Genomic DNA, 15,456 nt, shown 5'->3' on the forward strand with positions numbered 1-15,456 from the left:
AGCATAACTCCAGTCTCTGCTTCCAAATTCACATGCTGGCCTCCCTGTGGATGAGGTGATGTCTCTTCATTTGCATCTGTGTGTCTGCACGTGGCATTCTCCTCTCTCTGTCATTTCCCTTTTCTTATAAGGACACCATTCCTATTGGATAAGGGCTCACCCTAATGATTTCACGTTAACTCGATGACATCTGTAAAGACTCTATTTCCAAATAAGGTCATGTTCAAATATACTCTCAATTAAGACTCCAACATATCTTTTGGGGGGACAGAGTTTAACTCAAAAGTTCATAATTATAACCCCAATATTTATCAGAGAATATACAAAATTCTAGGCATTCAATACATGTCAGCTAAATCAGAAAATGTTCATTTTTACATCCTGCTATAACCCTCACATTGTCATTTAAAGTTGTATAATTTATTCTTGATTTAGAAAAATTGAGAAATAAATGATTACCATCATCTGAGAAATATTCAACCTACTTGAAAGTTGTTGTCATCTTTAACCATGTATTTTTCCAATTAAATTATTCAAATACTTTTACCTTCTATATAAATCCTATTTTGCGGTTCTTCAATCATCTTGTTACCACCCACTGTATCCTAAGATGGAACTTCCAATTTATCCTTTCAGAAATACATTTCGGCTTACTTCAGACCTCTAAAATGTTTATACACACAATATCACTTTTTCTAAACTCTGTTTCCTTTGTAACTGATTTTTTCCATGTAGTTCTCATGGAGACAATGAAGGCTTTATAATAAATTTGGATTTGAATTTAATAATTTTTTTACATGGAATTGTCAAAAACATGGCCAGAAAGTTTTTCTATGAACTTGCTGAATTTTTGTCCTTTTTACTTTAAAATGAGAAAAGAGTCACATTGAAAACTGTAGGAGTTAAACTGGCATGTTTCACCTAGTCCCCCCAAGGTAACTTCAGCTGTGTTTTAGTAAATGCCGTGAGTCACAGTGCTCTCTCTCGGTTCAGAGCTCTTTGGTACCTATGGGTCTTATTTCACATCAGAAGCAGCTGGATTTCACACCTACATTTGTCACCCTTCTAGATCCTTCCTTCTGAGCTTATTAACACCATCCAGCAGCTACCTTGAAGATATACTGCCAGGAAAAATAAATGTTTTCTGCAAGGAGCAAAAAGGTTTTCTATTCCCATATGTCAGCACTTCAGTTCAGGCCCATTGCCAATAACTAATAGCCTTTAAACAATAGTTCATTCAGGTGAGAGTTACGAAAATGCTCCTCTTTGGAGATGATTCACCAGATATTGTTATTCAAAAGTGAGAAGAAAATTCGTTGATTTTTTGCATCTAAAAACTACTGAAGCACATTGAAAATGAAGCTACAGATCCGGTTCCTATCCATGCTTCACACCAAATTTGCTATTTGACAATGAATTTTTCACATGACATTTCAACATCTCCCTTTTCTCATATGTAAAATTAAGAGAATGTCATCTTTTTACCTACTCATTGTGAGGCTAAGGAGATATTATGTGGGCAATCACTCTAAAATTAGCAGGCACTGGGCATATTTCAGATGTTACTCATATTCCAACTTAGAAGTTTAAAAAAAATAAAATCTATAAATCAAGAAAGGTGACTAAAGAGAATCATTGCTGATTAATGATTACACACCTGATTTCTTATTTTATGATTGCATTTTAGGAAATTAGCTATTTATGTTCTACTTGCGTGTTGTTGTATGTACATAAACACATAATCGCCACCCAATCTTTAAGGCCAAACTTTGATGCTATCTTCAACACGAAGCCTTTACCAAGCCCTCGGTCAACAGGACTAGCATTCTCATTGAATCATAATTGTGTTATACGTATCTTATTTCTCTTACAAACTCAGAAATTGCTTCCACAAATCAATTCAGTAAATATCAAGGTCTGTATTGTGTTTGTTTATATGTGTATACCCCAGTGTGCCCGCCACAGGGCCTTTTCACAAATAAATATTTATTGAATTTTTTTGGATAGAGAAGTCATGATGAAAAAACAGTAAATCATTTATACTGACTACAACCATCTGGTATTATTTGACTGCAGAATAAGAAATCTAATATATTAGATGTGAGGTGTTTTTTTTTTTAAAGCATTTGAAAATACATTTTGAAAGAGATGTTAAAAAGAGTGAACAGCCAGTGGAGTTTTTGAGTAGAGGACTGATGTTCTCTATGCATGAATTCAGTTTCAGATAAATACACTTAATTGTCTGACGGAAAATGTCACCATATAACATTACAACTCAGAGCGAATACAGAAGTTCAAATTATTGAGAGATCAATGTAATGAGTACCCTTGAAAAGGTTAAGACTCTCAAAAAACTGTTTGAAATTGTCATTAGTTACAGTATTCTGGAGGGAGAAATGTAATTGTTAGATATCTTGAGGTGATAAGTTGTCTTTTCAGGGATCTGTTAGGGCAAAGGCAGAGTTCATAAGAAAAATGCACTACTGATTTATGTCCCTAAACTTTGCAGGATTTGTTCTGGCATTTAAACAAATATTAAAATGCACGGCTATGGACAGGAGGCCTTTGTTCTCCAGTGATAACCTTGCTGCTTCTTCCACTTCTCCATGGGATATAAAGAAGGTCATTTTGTAGAATAAAACTCACTCTCTTGTTCATGCTTCATCACACAGATTGCTGACAATTGGCGGTCTCTGCTCTCCAGCATGGGACACAGACCCCTGTATTCGACACTGAATTGGTTCTGGTAAGTAGAAGACACAAAACACTTAGATCACGTTGTTGGGCTCAGTTAGCTAGCTTTGCTTTTTGGATGTGTGACGTATAAGGGAATGCACTTCCCAGATCCTCAATAAAGTGCTTGTCCCAGCTACTGAGAGTGCTGTCAGCCTACAGCCTGCGTGTGTTTGCCCTTCAGAAGTCACTTAAGCTTCAGAGAACCACCTTGGTCAAGTTCACACCCTTCAGACCAGGGGTCCATATTAACTGATAGATTGAAGCAAGATTATAAAGGTCAGGCCATTTCAGCCTAATTTAGGAAAATTGTGATGACTCATTTTAGCTCTAGAGTTCCCTATGGGGTTAGGCGAAGCTGTTGTTGGGCCTGTTTTGCACCTTGACTTCTCCCTTGGCCCAATGCTGCTTCTTTAGCCTGCCTTCTACAAGTATTAATTACAGGAAATTCCATAATATACATCCTGCGCATTAAACTTCATGCTAAAATTGGCTTTGGAGAACCCTATGTGCAATGGGGTGAAACAGACAAATGTGTAGAGTGATTTTTCTTAAGTACACAGCAAGGATTCAGAGGACATAATAGTCCTGCTAGAGAGAATTTTGGGCAGTATAGTTTATAGGAATGTCCTCAGCAGGACAAAGCATGGCATGGGTGAAGCTAGGAAAGGTACACTTGTCAAAGTGAGAATGGCACAAAAGGAAGCAGGAGAAACAGGTGACTTTGAAGTTACAGAGATCACAGCTGACTGTAGCTGATCACTGGTGGTAGGAGGGTGTGACTACCACTAAGAACATTGAATGATAGCAAGAGAAAGGTGGATTTCATTTGGTCATCAAAGAATAATTAGTGAAGTTTAAAAAAATAAAAAGCATGAGAATTGTGTTTGAGGAAACTAAAGGAGTCCGTATGTAAAGTGAATTTGAGAAGGAGGAAAGATGGAGAAGCCGACGATGACATTAGAGAGCTGTTAAAACAATACTGCCATGATGAAAACCAGAATGTAAAATTTAAAAATTACATGTATGTGCGTGTATGTGTGCATACAGAGACAGAAACAGAGAAAATTTGAAAGAGGAGATGGTAGAGAGAACTGTATTACCAGAGGTTCTATATGGGAATTAAATTTAACAACAATCCTTCTAAAATCTAAATGCCAACAACCACTTAACGAATACCATTTACTGAACACCAAAATAAACCCAGAATTTTACCAAGAACATTTAGGTATATTTCACTATTTTAATACCCCCTTTGATGTAGCTATTTCTCTTTATAGTTTGTAAATAAAAAGACTAAATTTAGAATGTTTGAGAACCCTGTCTATTGTTATGCAGTTAATAAATATCAGAATTGGAATTTGAACGCAGGCCTATTTAAATTAATTTTCAGTACCCTTAACCAGTGTACTACCACAGAACTAAAATATAAATATTTTTTATTTTAAGAAAGTTTTATTAGTAAGTAATAAATACTGCAGATCATGCATGCTTGATTACTTATTGCTGCCAACGTATTTTTGAACTAGTCTAACTCTAAGGCATGATACCACATGAATACAGGAGTCCAAGGGGAATATGTGATTTAAAAGTAAACCTGCCAGGCAAATACAAGTTACCTCTTCTTCTACTGGCATCACCTGTTAACACATCGCATGTATTCATTCATAAATGTGTCTCTGTATTTAGGTAGGAGCAGAAGTTCTTCATCCTCTACTTCAGTTGCATTCTTCAAAGACTCATCGGTCTCTTCACTTTGAAGTTTCATGCCACTGGAAGAAAGCCCCTCATGTTCCCAAACTGCTTTGTATTATTTTCTCTGATATCCAGTCCCCAGCGGAAAAGCAACCTTGCAGCAGGTCAATGATGAAAACGGACAAAACGTTTGCAATCTGGAACCTGGAACTGACATCGGGCCAGTAACAGAGCTGCATAATCATTATAATAAAGATTTACCAAAAAGGACATAACAGTATCCATATTACATTATCATTTGCATCATAAGTCCCCAATTATGTCTAGAAGGAGATACCAAGTCATATCTTCAAATATTACCTCATTCAGAATGACAGTGTACTTAGACAACAGAGCGATTTGTTGAATGATATAAAACCTACTTACACCTGTTGGGCAGCTGTGTCCCAACAAGCCTATTCAAATATCTTTATATATCCACATTAATTTTATAATCTAGAATTAAGTTTATAAAAGGGACCTATTTACAAATTTCTTAAACTCAATTGATGGTATATTTATGTATGCCATGTATTTTGCTTTTACAGAAGAGGTTAATGACAAATCTAGAACCTCTTTGTCACATCTGTAACAGGACACTATCAAAACCTGGAAGAGATCTGTAAGGTCAGCATGGATTCATCAGAAGGCATCTTGGTCACCTTCCATGGAAAAGCAGCTGCCCTGTCAGGTAATAATGTGTGTCTTAGTATACCCTCTTTGTTTTCAATCTCTTAAGCCCCAAAATCAACCTGGGGCCACAGACAGAACTGCTATTTAAGGCAACATCACACACAAACAATTCATTAATTGCTGCAGGAAATCACAAATAGTGGAAGGGTGGTCCCACAAAGAACTATGGAACTGTGTTCACTCCTGTGACTATCACCAGGACGCTCTTCAGATAACATGCTTCCGATTGTTTAAAATAAAAGATATGATAGTCAATAAGTCTCAACATTCTGAAAGTTGTCATTGTGGTGACAGGTCAATTTCATGGAGTAATTATTCCAAGTAGAAAATCAAGCAGGTTAGCAATAATTGCATTTTGTAATACATACATGCAGCATACCCTCACACACACACAAGAAAAGTGAGATTCCCCAAGGAAGCATTAGGCTTGTGTTTGGGCTTCTTGAGATGATGAGATGGATATACGTTGTTTGAGAAATCAGTATCTTGAAGTAGCATATAAATAACTAATGTATGCTCATTAGGAACTTCCAGAAGTCTTTAAATTGTCCTTTGATGAACACACATGATTATAATGTAGCTAGCTCCTTCTTCTTATTCAGCTTTTGGCTTTACTGTCACTCCTTTGGATATCATGCCTTCAGTCTAAAGTAACTCTTTCTTTCTCTTCAACACGTTATGTGCTTTAAAAATTGTCAATAACCCATCACCACTTGACATGTTCTTTCTGTTTACTTATGTAATTATTTTCTCTCTTTCCCAGCTAGAATTTCAGCTCTATAAAAGTACAATCAGCTTTCATTTTCTTCACCATTATACACTTAACATCTTGATTTCCACGTAACAGTGTTTCTTCATATAAGTGTGTGGAAAAATATTTTTAAATTACCTCAAACCTGGGTGATGTTTCAACTAATGTTGATTAAGGACACATAATGTTCCCCTGACTCTTAGTTAGAACAAATAACTATACCATTTACTCTTCATAACCATCCTATGAGGTGAGCATTAATATGGATTCTACAGATGAGAAACCTGAGGTTCAGAACATATTGGAGTTTGTTTTCTTTATACTCCAATGTCCCAGATGGTACATTTCCATACAATCTATCACTTGATTACACACTTGTGTTTGTTTCTAGCGTTTGCTATATTTGGGGCTACATATCCAAGTGTACTTTAAGCTCCTTAATGATAGGGATAATATCTTCTATTGGTTTTGTCTTCACAGTAGTGTTCATGACAGTTGTGGGCATGTAGATGTTGACAGATGGTTGAAGTGGTTATGTAGGAAGATGGAAAATGCATCCCCATAACTGGGAGTGGAACGTGATCCTTCGTACAGGTCACAGAATCTCTCCTCATATCCTCCAGGGAATGGATCTCTAACTAGGAACTGAGGATCAACTCACATATCTAGTCTGACTTAAAGTTAATATGGAATCATGCAATTCTCTATTCATTGATATTCCCTGAGGGGAGAAACGCATGTACGGTTGCACTGTATCCCTACCTTTACATTTGTATATACTTCACTAATTGTTCATATTTCATGCCTGTCCTTGTTCCTACTCCCACTGATATCAAAATCTAAAATAAACATTCAGTTTCTCTCAAAAAGATTGGTGCAGGAGCTATCTCCTGGAAGCAACATTTTGATTATATTTCGTAGGGTTTTTTGTTTGTTTTGAGACAGAGTCTCACTCTGTTGCCCAGGCTGGAGTGCAGTGGCACAGGCACAACTCACTGCAACCTCGACCTCCTGGGCTCAAGTGGTCTTCCTGCCACTTGTAGCTGGGACTATAGATGCATGCTGCCATGCCTGGCTAGTTTTCCTTAGTTTTTGTTGAGATGGGGTCTTACCATCCTGCCCAGGCTGGTTTCAAATTCTTGGGCTCAAGTTATCCTCATGCCTTGACCTCACAAAGTACTGGAATTACAGGCAGGAGCCACCATGCCAAGCCTTAAGCAAGGCTTACAAATACAGAAGTCTGATCCTTAATCAGTAGAATGAAAAGTATTACTAATTTTAAGCCTGTGTTGACAATTCTGGCTTCCTTCCAGTAAACACGACAGAGAACAATGAAGGCTCCAGTCCCTTCTAAATCTAAGACAGTGCAGTGCACAAGGTTTGGGTGTAACTGTGATATTAATAAAAAATAGTTATCATTTACTCAAGTATTGAGAATGTATCAGGCACTTTAGGGCATTGATCTAATCACCCTCCCAAGTAGTTTAATGTCTACATTTACAGTCTAGGAAACTGAGGAACAGAGAGGCTGAGTAACTTGTGTAATGTCATGTAGTCAGTTAATGGCTGATGCAAAATTTTGGCAGGAGATGCTATAATTGCAATGCCTAAAATCAAGATATGAGCAAGTTCTACTGGGTGTATCTTCCATCTCCAAAATAAATTCAGAATATGTAGATCATAGGAATGCAATAAATTTCTTCCCATTTAAACTTGGTCTACATGTGCTTTCTAGCAAATTATGATGAATTAAACATGCTATTACATGCACTTTGGGTAAGCTTCAAAAGGGAGGTAATTGAGAACAGTTATTACCAGTTGTACAATTTTAGCACATAGTGACATTTAAATACCATGATTGATAAATAAAATGGATATTACAGTTTGAATAATACTGTCCTTTAAGATTCCTAAATTAATAATATAGGCTCATTATTTTAGGTGATTCTACTGTCATACGTAGCCATGATATATTCCTTTTCCATTACATCTAGTATAAGATATGTATAAACTACTGAAAATATAGTGTATCTCCATGAAGTAGTTATATATTCAGTATAATTAATGCATTTCGAGTAACTTAGGATTCCTAACCAGTAGAAATTTCTTCCTTCTTGCTTTCCTAAAATATAGCTCTAGTTAGCCAGAGGAAATAAACTGGAGGAAATACAGTCATTAAATTACCCAGTTTAGTAAGGATACTTTCCTCGAACTCCTCCTTTTTAATAGACAATTTCTTCCTTACTTAGAATTCATTATTCATTCCTAGTATTTCTAGTCTTTCTTTTTGCCCTTTAATAAGACAGTTTCATCAATTCCAGAGCTGATTATTAAAAGAGTACATTGTATTTTTTCCAAAGATTTTTGAATGTTACAAAAATGTGAAAGACTTAATTCAAATAGGGAAATGGATTCTCTTGGCACAAAAACATGGCACTTGTATACAAATTGTTCATTTGAATCACAAAACCCATAAATATAGGCTGGGTAACATATTTGCACACCAACCAAAATTAACCTGAAACTATATTATCATACTTCAATTGCTTTATTTAGAACACCATTTTAAAAATTAGCTATAAAATATCACACTTAAAATTTTTGTATGTAATAAACTGTATGTATTTGTAATCATGAGACCATATTTAATAGATGACTTACTTGGAAAAGCAAATTAAGTAAAATCCATTATTTATTTTTCTGGTGAAAGAATAGGAAAATCTGGCAAGGGAGTGAGCTGTCAAATATGTAACTCATTTTAAATTACTATTGGGTTTTCCTTTGTTTACATGACAATAGTAGTCCTCCTCTACAATAGTACAAAATGTTTTTCCCATTTTCAGAATTCCTATTTGAGACTTAGCACTAGCTCCAAAACTACAGTGTGCCTCCCCATGCAACTAAATCTACATCTTCCAATATACAAATAAAGGGAATGAACAGTGCTGTTAAAATCCACACTTTCAGAGCAGATTCTTTTAGAATAATTTTCTGGTGTATGTTCCTAAGTGTTCAGCATGTGCTTAATATTTATATTTTATGAGTTGATTACTTTATTTATACGTCAAGCACGGCACATTCATCAGGAGAGCAAAGCAATGTGGCAAATGGGCCATTTGTCATTTGGATCTGATGAATTATTAAATCTTATCAATTTGTCCAGTTTCAACTTATCTAGGAATATACGAAAGTCTGACTTCAGAGACATGTTTTTAATGCATTTATTTTCCATACAGAAAATTGTATCATTTGGTGCTAAAGAAAAGAGGTTTTTATTTTAGAAAGGCATAATTTCTAGCTTAGAAATGACCAGAAGAGGTTTTGCACAGTTTGTGTTTATAAAGTCACATTACTGAGTGTTGATAGAAATAAACAGATAAATCAATTGATTAATCTATGACTTGTAACATAAAGTGGATGATGCCAGATCAACTTAAAAGGATTTGGTATCCTCTTAGAAAAATTTATGCACAGCTTTCAATTAATGCTACATTATTTTGTATATTCCGACATATTCATTTGTATTGCTCCCCAGGAATTTAATGAGGGCAGGTTTTTCCTCTCTCCACAGACCTCAAGGCCTTCAAAACTAAGGAATCCATCTCTTCACTCCCAAGGTATTTAATTCTGTGCTCTTAACACAGTAGGAAATAAATTCTTGTTAAGTAAGATAAATCTGTATGAATAGACCTTTGACAACTGTTAAGATATTCTCTCATTCATGAAGAGTTCAAGCATTTTCAAGAAATATTTTCCATTCAATATATTCAATATGTTTGTAAAAATCTGTCATTTAGGTTTTCAATGACTATGCATATGAGAATTTGAGTATGGTCTTCAAATTGGTGTTAAGGTGACAATATTGGTGTAACTACTTTAGAAAAGATAAATTGTAAATGATGTTAATTCCAAAGATTGATGGAGTGCACCTATGTGCCAGGGGCAGTACTAGATATGTAAGTAGCTTACAGTGTAATGGTGGGGACAAAATTCCAGAATCAAATTATTCCAACATATTACAGTGTCTTGGCCAAGTTTTCTCCAAAAATTATAGCCTTGGGTAAAGGTCTGAATATTAGCAAGTTATACGGGAATATGATCCTAGGAAGCAGAAGTATAGAATGGGGAAAGTAAACATGCTGGGATTATTTGTAAGGAGCCTTACAAAGAGCATTTCAGAACTCAGCCCCAACAATCAAAAAGGAGAAGTATTTATCTGTCAGCTCCAGTTACACGTCAGTCAAGGGTGATTCCCTTGGCATTAATTTCAGAAAAATTCAGGTTGCATGTACATGAGTGTTGGCAGGTTCTCATAGTCATCTCACATTAAGGCAACAGAGAAGCCAGGGGCAGCAAATGGGCAGTGAATGAGAGGTAAGAATCGCTGGCCTAAAGTGAAGTACTGTCCAGCTGCACATGCACAACGTCAGACAAACATTTCTTGGGTTCTCTCATTCCTGTTGGAACACGGTCTGAATGACAAGGTGGAGTGAGAGAATATTGAACTGTCCAATACATAAGGTAAATGCTAAGATCAAAGACGGTGTCAAAGCAAAGAGGAGGAACCTTTTTAGCCACACCTGAGCTTTAGGGAATACTTCTGAGATAATATTATGCCTCGGTTAAAAATAAAATAAAATGTAAGATATTAGATGCTAAGAATGGAATTGGACCCTAAGGATTGTGGTTGAGAATATAAGGCTTTAAGTACCCTAAGCTACAAATTCAAAACCACCAGCTACCTCTCCATGGGACTTACTGAAATGAGAGCCATTTCACAGTACCAAAGTCACTCCACCCTTTGTCCACATAAGAGGAATGTGTTACTTCTTGATAAAATATGATGTTCATGAAGAGAGGTCATTTACTTCTTTAAAATCCCTGTGGAAGAGCAGTGCTTTCATCTTCCAAATCAAGAGGAAAGAGCCCAAAAGAGTCACTTGGCTGGGTATGTTTTGGGTCAGTATATCTGAAAAGAGGATTAGGAGGGATTTCATGGTGGGGACTTCTAGAAGTGGAGTCCCACAAGATGCTCTGGCTCTCAAATGGAACAGGTCCTTTGAATTAAGCTTCCTCATTGTGTCTGATTTTTGAGGACATTCCTTATTGTTCTACTGCCCTAGCAATGCTTTTCAAAAGACTTAAAACACAAATCATGAAGAACAATAGCTATGTACGTTAAATATAACATCATTTATTTCACCTTCTTAAATACTTCTTTCAGTCCTGACAGAAACCACAATTAATTTGGAGCTTCTCATTGATTATTTTTTTGAACATTTGCCTACAATACAATACAAAATAACAAAATTTAATATATTTTTAAAAGATTCCACTTGCTTGAAGTATAAATGCTGATTTTTCTATAAACCAGTTGACCTGTTTCTCCCAGAAGTGATCACAATGCAACCACATTAACGATGACAAATCCTTCAGATTAAAGATTTACTGAACATTCGAGGTCATGTTCAGTGACTGATCGTGTTTATGGTTTTATGTGGATCTGATCTATTCTTTAGATATTATAAATTGCCAAACTACTTTAGATTATTTTTGTATATTTTATTGCACTTTAGGTTCTGGGGTACATGTGCAGATCATGCAGGATTGTTGCATAGGTACACACATGGCAATGTGGTTTGTTGCCTCCGTCCCCCCGTCACCTATATCTGGCATTTCTCCACGTTTCCCTCCCCAACCTCCCTACCCCCTGCTGTTCCTCCTCTATTACCCCCAACAGACTCCAGTGTGTGATGCTCCCCTCCTTGTGTCCATGTGTTCTTATTGTTCAACACCCGCCTATCAGTGAGAACATGTGGTGTTTGATTTTCTGTTCTTGTGTCAGTTTGCTGAGAATGACGGTTTCCAGGTTCATCCATGTCCCTACAAAGGACACTAACTCATCATTTTTTAATGGCTGCATAGTATTCCATGGTGTATATGTGCCACATTTTCCTTGTCCAGTCTATCCTCAATGGGCATTTGCGTGGGTTCCAGGTCTTTGCTATTGTTAACAGTGCTGCAATGAACATACGTATGCATGTGTCTTTATAACAGAATGATGTATAACTCTTTGGATATATACCCAGTAATGGGATTGCTGCGTCAAATGGAATTTCTATTTCTAGGTCCTTGAGGAATCGCCACACTGTCTTCCACAATGGTTGAACTAATTTACACTCCCACCAACAGTGTAAAAGTGTTCATATTGCTCCACATCCTCTCCATCAGCTGTTGTCTCCAGATTTTTTAATGATCACCATTCTAACTGGCATGAGATGGTATCTCAATGTAGTTTTGATTTGCATTTCTCTAATGACCAGTGATGATGAGCATTTTTTCATATGTTTGTTGGCCTCATGTATGTCTTCTTTTGTAAAGTGTCTGTTCATATCCTTTGCCCACTTTTGAATGGGCTTGTTTGTTTTTTTCTTGTAAATCTGTTTTAGTTGGTTGTAAATTCTGGGTAACAGCCCTTTGTCAGATGGGTAGGCTGCAAAACTTTTTTCCCATTCTATTGGTTGCTGATTCATTCTAATGACTGTTTCTTTTGCCATGCAGAAGCTGTGGAGTTTGATTAGGTCCCATTTGTCTATTTTGCCTTTGTTGCCAATGCTTTTGGTGTTTTGGTCATGAAGTCCTTGCCTACGCCTATGTCCTAAATGGTTTTGCCTAGGTTTTCTTCTAGGGTTTTTATGGTGTTAGGTCTTATGTTTAGATCTTTAATCCATCTGGAGTTAATTTTCTATATAAGGTGTCAGGAAGGGGTCCAGTTTCTGCTTTCTGCACATGGCTAGCCAGTTCTCCCAACACCATTTATTAAACAAGGAATCCTTTCCCCATTGTTTGTTTTTGTCAGGTTTGTCAAAGATCAGATGGTTGTAGATGTGTGACATTGCCTCTGAGGCCTCTGTTCTGTTCCATTGGTCTATATCTCTGTTTTGGTACCAGTACCATGCTGTTTTGATTACTGTAGCCTTGTAGTATAGTTTGAAGTCAGGTAGATATTTTTAAATAAAATTCTTGAGTAAGAGTAATAGTAGATGAATTATACCTTAAAAACATTTTCTAATTCTGAGAACTGGAAGTAGAAAATGTGGAAAAGTACAGAGTGGGTAAAATTAACATAATTTATTGAATGTGAAGGTTAATTTGAAAATACTCAAGTTCTGAATATGCTGGTATCCCTTCAATTATAGGGGTGGGATGTATATGCAAGATGGAAAAAAGATAGGTGGTCTTCCATGTGATGTTTATTGATGAAACTTCTTCAATAAAGACGTCATGGGGATGAATTTTCATACCCATAAGACTGGTCCTCAGAATAGAACCAGTGCCTGAGGAACAGAAAGTAGGAGGGATGATTGAGAAGGAATATCTAAATACATGTCTAACTTTCCTCTTTGGAGAATAGAAAGGAAAAGATCAATCTATATGGTTTAAAATGAGTTTTCAAGAAAAGAGTAAATAAAACTTTTCTAATTTCTCGAAAGGGGTAAATAGCAAATGGCAATGAGTGTTTTATTTATTTCATCATATGTTTTACACAAACTAAAGTGAAACTACTGTGATGGAGGGTAGGAAAAAACCAACAAAGTTTGCTTAAAGTTTCCAGACCCAATGCCAACATTAAAACAACAGTATTAAGTATATATAAATGGAGGCAGTTTGGCCTAGGCAGGCTGGCAAATATAACATTTAAGTGAAAAAGGCACCAAAATGCTTCCTCTTCTATTAAAAACCCAACGAATTTTAATTTAAACTTAATTACAGTTTTAAGTAAAACATTACACATTAATTATCCAGTCTCCAAGGACATACAAAATAATGTCCTTTTGCAGGAAGCTGGTTGAGCATTGACCAGTTGCCAACTGTCAAACTAAAGAATTTTTAAAGGGACCTGTACACAAAGGTCTAAAAAGTTAAATGAAATAAGATAATATATACGTGTATGAATAATTAGCATAACCCCCATAATAATTCTCTGTGGAACTATAACTCATAATGAAAGAGAATCACATTGCAAAGCAGGAAGTATTCATTCTTTTAAAGATGAAAAAATATATTATCATTTTATATAACTGTTCACATTTTTTCTGTTGTAAGGGAAGTAACTTCAATCACAAAAATATTCAAGTTTAGAGATTCATTTCTTTATAACTCACAAATATTTACTAATTTATTCTAAAATGTATATTGGTATGTTCAAAAGGATAGTGAGTCTACAAATTAAATACATAAATGATGAGTAATGGGATCTAAATTTAATTTATAGGCTAAATGCAGGAATATCTGACATGCAAAATGTGTCATTTACATTTATTGCCTTCAAATTTTACATGTACCTAATACAAGTAACTGAACTCAAAACACAGGAAATAATCACTCCTAAGGGTCTAATATTGATTATGAGCCTAGACCTTGGCTGGTCTTCAACAAATAAGAAACTTTAATCAAAGGCCATTTGCAAAAGTTCCAGATCACCATTAGCTGTTTGAATAGAAACCAAAGTAAAGCTTCCATTGGGAGAGTTTCATGTTGCCTGACATTCTTGCCCTTAGGAAAGTAATGAAGTTGTAGTCTACCTTCATTTTCCAATAGTAGTCTGCATATTATGATGTGAACATCATTTTGAAATATAAATGGTTATATATATTTGGAAAACTACATTTGAATTAAACATTTGTTAAAACTAACAAAATATATTTTGTTTCTTAGATTGTCATTCCTATTTCTCATTATCATTCTGCTTCTCTTCCTATACCAGCCATTCTAAAATGTTTGATTCATAACCTTTTGTTGTATGCATACTTTCTTTTTTTTTTTTGAGACGGAGTTTCGCTCTTGTTACCCAGGCTGGAGTGCAATGGCGTGATCTTGGCTCACCGCAACCTCTGCCTCCTGGGTTCAAGCAATTCTCCTGCTTCAGCCTCCTGGGTAGCTGGGATTACAGGCGCATGCCACCATGCCCAGCTAATTTTTTGTATCTTTAGGAGAGACGGGGTTTCATCATGTTGACCAGGATGGTCTCAATCTCTTGACCTCGTGATCCACCCACCTTGGCCTCCCAAAGTGCTGGGATTACAGGCGTGAGCCACCGTGCCCGGCCATTGTATTCATAAGATACGTATTGTGGTTTTGTGTTTATGTATGTATTTTACATTCATAAAAGTATTTTCTTCTGCTTCCTTCTGCTTCTTTGTTTTATTTTAACACAATATTTTCAAAATACATCCATTTTTCTGTGTTACATTTAGACTCAGGTAACTAGCATCTATAATGGCTACCAATGATCTCCACTGCTTGGTAACCATGTCTGTATGCGATTGCCGCCCACAATGAGTCAGAGCTGGCCCTGTGTATAGCAAATAGGATGCAGTAGACATGATGTGTGATTTCTGAGGCTAGGTCAAAAAAAGTAACAAGGCTCCCATCTGACTCTTTCTCTCTTAGGACTTGGAGTCAAGGAAATACGTTGGGAAGAAATCCAGGCCATAGGGAGAAGCCACATGTAGGCATTCTAGTCAGCAGCCCCAAAGTCTGTT

This window comes from Aotus nancymaae, unplaced genomic scaffold (assembly GCF_030222135.1).
Source record: "Aotus nancymaae isolate 86718 unplaced genomic scaffold, 86718_ANA_hifiasm-v0.15.2.pri h1tg000014l, whole genome shotgun sequence".
NCBI lineage: Eukaryota > Metazoa > Chordata > Mammalia > Primates > Aotidae > Aotus > Aotus nancymaae.